Here is an 8357-nt window from a genome sequence, read left to right on the forward strand (position 1 = left end):
CCCACATTGACTTTCTGTCTTGTGCAGGCATCACCAATGGTGAGACATATCTTATGTCAGAAGTCTAATAGGTGGCTTCTGTTATTATTGGCTATCTTTTGGAATGTAATCTTTCGAGTGACCTGCATCCACTGAAGAAATTGTGAGTTAAGGTTGAGTGACCCAATATTCTGTAACCAGACTACAGTTCTAGTCAAACCTCCTTATACATTTCTGTTAATTTTAGGAGGTAATACTCTTTGCTTTATGTTCAGAAAGGGATGTGTTTTTTTAGATGCTGTAAGAAATTTTGATTTTTAAAGAAATCTGTAAGGCATATATCACCTAATCATTGGAAACAACATATTGCAATCAATTCATTTTTCTACTCAGGGCATTTAGATAACACTTATTCAGCCAATTATAATTCTTCATGAATATTGGAAATCATTACAATTAGGATGCAGTCTAGTGCAGACATATACTGGTACAGTCCATCTACGACTGCTACCCTAAACATGCTGACTAGTGAGTAAGTCGCCTTGAATTCAGTGGGATTCACTTCTGAGAGCATAATCATAGGACTAGGCATGGATTCAACAAAGCATTAAATTACAATTTCTTTACATATGTGATCTGGAATTGTTCAGCTGACATAGAATTTTGACAAGAAATGTTCAGAGTTTTGTAACTTGACTTTTTGCACTGTATGCTCTTTTTCCTTCCTGCAAACTATAGCTAGGGACCCCACCCCCTTGGGATGAATTATACAAGCAATTGCAACACTGGAATTGTGTTTTTTGAGCAGCTAAGATATTTATTTTCAGAAACTGGGCGGTCTTCTTAAAGCACTGTTTTATTGCAGTTATAGGTACCTCAGTGATAGCATTCTTTTAACTGGGAGGACCAAACTAAGGCTGCAATTCTCGACACACGTGGGAATAAGTCCCATTGAATTCAGCGGTGCTTACTTCTTGTTAAGTATGATATTACAGATATCTGTGTGTCAGAATATGGTTGCTTAAAGCATTAAGTGGGGAGATGGGGAGAGGGTGCTGGACCCTTGCCCTTCCCCCATAATAATTTCTTCCCATTTTCTTCCTACTCAGGGACCATAAATATCACTCACCATGAGGGGGGGGGGGGAGGGCCAAGGAGCAGTGGTGGGCAGGGGAGGTATGAGTAACAGAAAGGTTTGTTTGTTTGTTGCATGTATATCCCACCTTTGTGTCCAAGGAGCTCATTTAATCCCCACAACGAACCTGTGAGGTAGGCTAGGCTGAGAGACAGCGGCTGGCCCAAGGTTACTTAGCTTCATGGCAAGTGGTCTCCCAAGTTGTGGTATGACGCTCTAACCACTGCACCACACTGTCTTTCAATGGGGAAAAGGAGAAGCTTCCAGAAGAGAGAGCCCAACAGCTTTCTGAGGCACGTGACATGCAGAGCCTCCAGGGCCAGTATGTCCCAGTACAGCAGGTGGAAGCCCCAGAAAGGTGGGTCAGTTGCACCCCTCCCCTCCCTCTGTTGTGTTTTAAATTGACCACACCCCTCCCCAACATATAATAATTTGGTATGACCCTGGTCGGATCATTCTGGCATCAAGTCTAGCTGGCCTTTAAATGATTTTTTTCTTCCACATATATTGGTGCAATAATAGTGATGTTGCAGCCGTTAAAATATTTACGTGCATTTCTTAAAAAGCGAGATTATAAACCATACAGAGGATGATATATTGCATTTATATACATTTAATATAATTGGTTGGGGGCGGTTTAAATGTATTTTTTTGATACATGATACATTGTATGAGCTATTAGTAATAATACAGTATTCATATATATGCATGGGAGTCTCATCAGGAATGGTCTTCAATTCACTTTTGAGGCTAGTGCTGTGTTTTTAGGTTACTTTTCAGTTTTAGAATGTAATTTCTCATCTTCATTTATATCTGCTTTTTATCACCTTGGAACACACTGTGATGCAGTGAAAACAAATGATGGGAAATCATGTTCATGATATCAGGGAGCCAAGAAGCATATTGTGCGGGTGGGTTTTGCTGTTGTGGTTTCCACTCCTAAATCACAGGGCATTCTATTTCTCCCTCCAACTTTTTCACTCGTATCGTACAAAGAAATGTAATACCTCTTCATATTTTATGGTGGCACAGATGTAGTTAAACCATTCCAGGAAGGTTGTCAGGCACTGAAACTGCTCCATAACTTGACAGCTCCAAATATTTTCCTTCCCTGTTAGAAGAGATTTAGGCAGGAGGAAAGTTTAAAATTTCTATGTACGGGAACAAATTGAACAATGTGAAGCTATAACAAATTGCATTGAACGAGCTTGTGTTGCACTGAGGCTGGGTGAAGGGGATGCAAAAAGAATTCCACACAGAAACACATGCTCTGAATGCAGGCTGGAGAAGAAGCAGATTGTGTGTACTCAAAGAAGTCAAGTCCACTTGATTTGGCACGTTTGAAAGATGTCTAAAAACAAAATGACTTTGAACAGACGTGATATCAAGCATTCCAACATCTCAGAGTTTGGAACAGCACTGCCCACTGAAAGACTGTCAGCAGCGCAAGAAAAATTGTGAACAGGTAACCTCAAACGTCAGAGTGGCCACAATTTAGCCAAAGTTAGCAGTTAGCAGTGACTAAGAGAAGACTCCCTGGAAAAGACCCTGATGTTGGGAAAGATGGAGGGCACAAGGAGAAGGGGACGACAGAGGACAAGATGGTTGGACAGTGTTCTCGAAGCTACCAGCATGAGTTTGACCAAACTGCGGGAGGCAGTGGAAGACAGGAGTGCCTGGAGTGCTTTGGTCCATGGGGTCACGAAGAGTCGGACATGACTAAACGACTAAACAACAACAGCAACAAAGCCCTACTGAAATCAGTGGAATATAAAGAAGTCATGATTAACTGCATTTGCAGTGCTTTTTTATCCTTTTATTTCATTTATTTGATTTAGATACTGCCCTTTATCAAAAGATCCCGAGGCAGTGTACAACATTAAGAATACATTTTACAGAGCATCAATAATAAAAGCATAATCACAGACAGCATAATAATAAAATAATCATAATAACAGCTCTCTTCCCCCATCAGGCCATAGATTATTTAACAGACCATAGATTATTTAATGGCTAAAGGCTTGGGTAAAGAGGAATGTCTCTACCTGGTCATTACATGTGGCACCAGGCGAGCCTCTCTGGGGAGAACATTCTACAGTCGGGGAGCCACCACAGAAAAAGCCTGTTCTCTGCTCCCTCCAAACCTTTTAGGGAAGGGGGACATAGAGAAGAGCCTCAGATGACAAATGGGTTGTATTGGAAGAGGCCGTCCTTAAGGTATTGAGGTCCTGAGCTATGTAAGGCTTTTCACAAGACATGATTGTGTTTAGGCTTTGTCTATTACACACAAAAATAAGCCCAGCATTAGTACAAGCTGCGGTCACATTGGTGAAGCAATGGTCTTCAGTTCTGCCCTGGGAGGAAGGACAGTGGTAAAGGCACTGCTAGTCATCACATAAAAGACAAGAAGCAATCACCTTCCAGCTTCACGGCCATTTGTGTGTGTCTACCTCATGCAATAAAGAATCGGTGATTAATAATGGTGACTCATCTTGTCATACAGCTGTTTCAGCATGTTCTGATTGTCTAGGGACAGCTGTAATGTTTTCCCATGAATAACTCGGGTTGTAGTGTCAACTTAATAGGTCTTTTGACAAAGAGTAAGGATTGCTTCCGGGATGGGGAAGAAAAGAGATAAATATTAATTTAATCTGTGTAAATATTTCTCCATTATTGTGATACTTGGAGGTTTATCATGAGTGTGTGTTCTAATATGCATGTGTTCACCTGCATTAAGGAGTTATTGATGCCCGTTGTGTACTTTGCTTCAAAAACACCCACCTGTTTGAATAGCTGATAGGCGGGAATCCTATTTAATTGTTCCCAACACCAATTAGGCTTCATTCCTTTATAATTTCCTTCTTTAGTTGATTGACAGTTCTTATATTTCAGTGGTATGTCACTGTCATGTCAGTAGGGCATGGTGTTTGGATTAACATGGATTTATCACGTTTGGGTTAATCCCATAAAATGGGATGTTAGCATTATTTCTATTGGTGGGGCAGAAACCAAGGGAAAAGTCCAGGGAAAAATAGGGGGAAAGGTGGGGTATTTCCCACCAAAAGTAAATGTGCTATTATGAGATGAGCCAGCTGGGACTTTGGAAAGAAGTCTCAGGGTTTCATCCTTCCAGGTGTCAGCATTTGCAGAATAAGTTTCAGATGTCTGGAGGCATTTTTGGAGAAGTATGACTTTGGTGAAGAGAGCATTCATTTATTCTGTTATTACTATAATGATGGTAGACTATATTACAGAGTACCATATAATTAAGAGATTGTATCAGTTCAAAGCAGTCTTGTCTCGGGATAATTGTCTCCCACTGCTACAGACGGGGCAAGTATTAATGGTTATTTGCACAACAGAAGACTCTGATCTTGAGACACATTCTGAGCTGACAAATTGGTCTGGTACAATAACTATAATTAATAAGGCTGCTATAATCTTTTATCAGATGGATATGCATGCAGGAGGGACTGATGGTCGCTCATAGTATTGCACTGCATTCTCACTGGCTTTAAAAACTGAATCTGTATGTGCATCTACTGGGATTCTTTGGAGGAAGAGTTAAAGGCACTCAGAACCACACTGGACAAAATGACACTCAATTAGCAGTTGTGTGAGTGGCTTTTAAGCAAGCAAATGGCAGGCATAGGGGACCTGATCCAGATTGGGAAGTAGAAGGGCTTTAAACCATTGATCTGAGAGTGGTCCCAATACAGATTGAGAGCCATATATCTACTATTTAGATTGGGTGGGCAGCTTTTCTTACAGTGCAAATAGCAAGCTTGCATGCCTCTGATCTGGATCAGGATCACAAGTGGGAATTAAAGCCCCTGCTACCTCCTCACACCAAGATCCAGGATGTAGACCCATGCCTACTATTTAATTTTTAAAAGGCTAACCTTTCTGGAAGTGAATATCCTATATCCAGGATTCAAATCCCCACTGAACTATGAAGCCTGCCAAGTAACCTCAGACTGCTCACCAGTTCTCCATCTAACCTACCTGACAGGGCTGTTGTGATGATAATATGGAGGGGGGCAGGGAAAACCCATAGATATATTGCACAGTGGGCTCCTTGGAGGATGGGTTGGGGGGGGAATGAAACAAACAAACAAACAAACAAATAAATAAATACGACGCAGCTTGAACCAATCATAAACCAATCGCCCTATAAATAGTGCAGCTCTCAAACTTATTCACATGGTTTAGATCAGTGCTTTTCTTCTAGGGGAAAAATGTGCCAGTTGTTACAGTGAATAACCAGTGCTTTTCTTCTGGGGGGAAAAGATGCTGGTACTATGTGCCCTTGAGTACCCCCCAGAAGAAGAAAAAGCACTGGTTATCATGAACACATGACTGCCCCCCATGTCTTGTAGTGACAGATTAGGCGTTGGTTACAACTTTGGGCTGAGAGATGCACTAAGCAGAAATCAGCAGCTGTCAAACTCTTGCAGCCAGATCCATGCATTTGCCGGAGGCAAAGGAAACTTTCCCTTCCCTCCACCTGCCAAGTCTTGCCACCCTCACTCTGCCTCCTCTGCCACAAGTCCCAGGGTGCCACGCCCCCTTTGTTTCATAATGCTAAATCATTCTCTGTACCAGCTTCACTGCCTTGGGGATAGTCTGTCTGTGCACCACCATTGCCCGCTTGCATTCCTTCATGCCTAATACATTTTCGCCCAATTACTGCAGCCCATATGAATGTCTCTTATGCTTTAATGTGTTTATCCACACAACAGAGCGGTGAGAGAGAAACCTATTATCCCTCAGTTCCTTCAAGGGGAATGGAGGTATTAAGAGAACAAACGACTGGCCCGAGAACAGCCTAGAAATCTGTGGTGACAGAAAATTGCATCCTCCCTACGAGCCCTAGATCAGGACTCTCAGAGACCCTAATTATGGAATTCTGAATGCGACCTGCGGTGCCTCCTACAGAATCCGTGACTGGCCTCAGTATACCTCATACATAAAGCACATATAACAAGAGCCCAATGGCAGCTTTGAGAAAGGGATTTGGAGCAGAAAAACATGGTGGGGTGTGTTTGTTTGTTTAATACTTAACTCTTTCACTGCCTGTTGCTTTCTAGCTCCAAATTCTCTCTTCTGCAAGGAACCAATTGGGTGTTTCCATTTCCAAACCTGTTTGGAACCTTTAGGATCATAGAATCATAGAGTTGGAAGGGACCCCAAGTGTCATCTTACAGACACTGGCGGAGGAAGAGGGGAAAGCGCACCGTCCCCGGCAGCACAATCCTGGTGGGGTGCCACGGCTGCCCCCCCTGCCTACACTGGGCGCCACGCCCTTACGGGCAGCACGCCACGCCCCAGGATGCACGCCATGCCCCTACGGGCGCTGCACCACACCCCTGGGACACGAACCAGCCCTGCCCCCACCTGCTCTCCGCCTGCCAGTGCTGTAGCATGAAGCTCCACCACTGCTTACAGAGTTTTGTGTGTGTGTGTGTGTGTGTGTGAGAGAGAGAGAGAGAGAGAGAGAGAGATGTGCCAATAAATGATTAAGCATCCCTCCTACCTCATGCTGTTACTCTGCTTCAGATTCCTTTCTTGAAGCCACTATGATTTAGTTACACATTTGTGATGTAACATATAGTGCAATGACTACTTGGAAATAAGGCCCATTGAGTTTAGTGGGTTTTCTCCAAAGTAAATGTACAGCTGTAGGCCTTTAAGAACTAGGAAAATGATGCCTTTAGTAATTATTACTTCTTCTTCTTCTTCTTCTTCTTCTTCTTCTTCTTTACTTATACCCTGCCCATCTGGCCAGGCCTCCCCAGCCATTCTGGGCAGCTTCCAGCAGAATATTAAAAACACAATAAAACATCAAACATTAAAATTTTCCCTAAACAGGGCTGCCTTCAGATGTCTTCTAAAAGCCAGATAGTTGTTTATTTCCTTGACAAAGAGGATGATTCTAAGAAGTCTCACCAAACAGTATGAAAATGTTCTGGGTTTTTGAGCCTTTGGAAACCTTTATATTATGGGTTATCTTTTCTGCAATCGCTGGATTCCATACTTTTTTTATACCACAAGGATATTTGCAGACCCTGAAAAGTCTTCCATTTTTGTGCCATGGATATACCAGTAGCCATACCACCTGTCCTTTAGGCTGCAATCTTTTGAGTATGACCACTGCATATATTTACAAGTGAAAACTGCAGGGCCATTTGCATAGTAGTCTTTAAGATAGCAGATACCTCCTGATACAGATTAGACCAGAACTTTTTTGCCAGTGGGCTCTCCCACCATAAATGGGAAAAAAAGTTTCTTGCCCTCCACTTTCCCATCAGCATAGCGTTGTTATTTTTGAAGTCACATAGCACAACTGTGTCAGCGTGCAATGCCACCTATGTGAAATGTTCAATGAGAATCCCAGGATTTGAGAGGATTTTGGAGGTCAAACAAGCCCCCTGCTGTGAAAACTGTTATTATCGCAGCAGTTTCTTTCAGAAGAAAGGCAGTTTTGTGTTTTTCGACTTCCAAGGAGTTGGTGACACAGACACTTTGCTTTCTGTCAGTCTATCTAGATCTGTACTCCATGTTTCAACAATGCTGCCAAAAGTGTGTCAACAGGGAGCCCGAAAATCGTAGCTGGTATGATTTGTAAAATGTTATGACCGCAAACAGTAAAGAGCATCAACACTGAGGGGACTTCTACATGGGTGGAGAACTTATTATCCGCAGGATCATTTAGAGGAGGGTTGGGGAAGCTGTGGATCTCTGGATGTTGCTGTATTCCCAACTTCTACCAGTCCCTACCAGTATGGCCAATGGTCAGTGACGTTGGGAGTTGAATCGGAAGATTTTGAATGGTTGAGAACAATGAGTGAATATTTGGAATGAGGGGTCAATCTATGCACATTTGCCAAAAAGGAAAAACAAGTTCCTGTGGCTGATGGCTATCTCAGATGAACAGGACTTAAAGAAAAGTTACATTACAGGAAAGTTATGTCCATTTGTCTAGAAACACCCTGACAGGGCCAGAGAAGGAAATGGGCTTTATTATCCTGGTCTGCTAGCATATAAAACAAGATTGTGTATTTTTACCTGTCTGCTCTTTGGTGGTAGTTTAGGGTTAACTTGGGTTCCTAGCAAGTGCCCCAGGGCTCATGAAACATATAGGCATAGATTGCTGAACTTCCTTGAACAGGTATTCCAAGGGAGCAGCACATGACTGACAGGGGAGGTTTATAAAAAAACAGATAGACAGCCACTGTCTTGG

The sequence above is a fragment of the Podarcis filfolensis genome (genome assembly GCF_964270895.1).
Source record: "Podarcis filfolensis genome assembly, chromosome: 4".
Lineage (NCBI taxonomy): Eukaryota > Metazoa > Chordata > Lepidosauria > Squamata > Lacertidae > Podarcis > Podarcis filfolensis.